Source organism: Lipotes vexillifer, unplaced genomic scaffold (assembly GCF_000442215.2).
Source record: "Lipotes vexillifer unplaced genomic scaffold, Lipotes_vexillifer_v1.1 scaffold977, whole genome shotgun sequence".
Taxonomy (NCBI): Eukaryota; Metazoa; Chordata; class Mammalia; order Artiodactyla; family Lipotidae; genus Lipotes; species Lipotes vexillifer.
In genome coordinates, this window is record NW_006783088.1 from 205,389 (window position 1) to 206,090 (window position 702).

Below are 702 nucleotides of genomic sequence, written 5' to 3' on the forward strand. Positions count from 1 at the left end.
AAAGAGTGTGTCCCTCGTGGAAATAACTGGAGGTGAGGCGGGGTGGGGAAGGCTGGGACGAAGAATTTGGATTTTATGATGTTGGCAATGGGGATCCTTAAGAGAAATGCAAGCAGTTCAATGATGAAATCAGAACACCTGCCACTAACAAAGTGTATACCTTTGGAAAGTTATTGTTTCTCTAGGGGACTCCGTTTCTGTATCTATAAATCAGAGATATTACCCACTTCCCAGTTTGCTGTGGGGCCTTGTTGACAGAGGAGGAATGACTGATTCGTCGTCACCTGTGGAGCAGAGCTGTAAGAGAAGGATGTGTGTATTGGAAAGCTTAAGCTTTCCTACCTGATCCCCTAGGTGAGTAGTACCTGATCCCACTTTCTGAAAAGTGGGCGGTTTCTTCGCACTGCCCCTCCTTCTTTCTCCCCTCCCCGGCCCCACACCTCCACCCTCTCTTCCCTCTTCCCTATTTATCTTCCTTCTTGGGAACAGATGACATATCCAGCAGATATGGCGTGGAGCTCAATAAATAGGACTGACAGGCCTAAGATTCAATCCTCAAATCAGGGAAAGAATCTGAGCTATGTATCCAGATTAAAGGGCTGTAGGACTTCCCTGGTGGTACAGTGGTTAAGAATCCGCCTGCCAGTGCAGGGAACACGGGTTCGAGCCCTGGTCTGGGAAGATCCCACATGCCACGGAGCA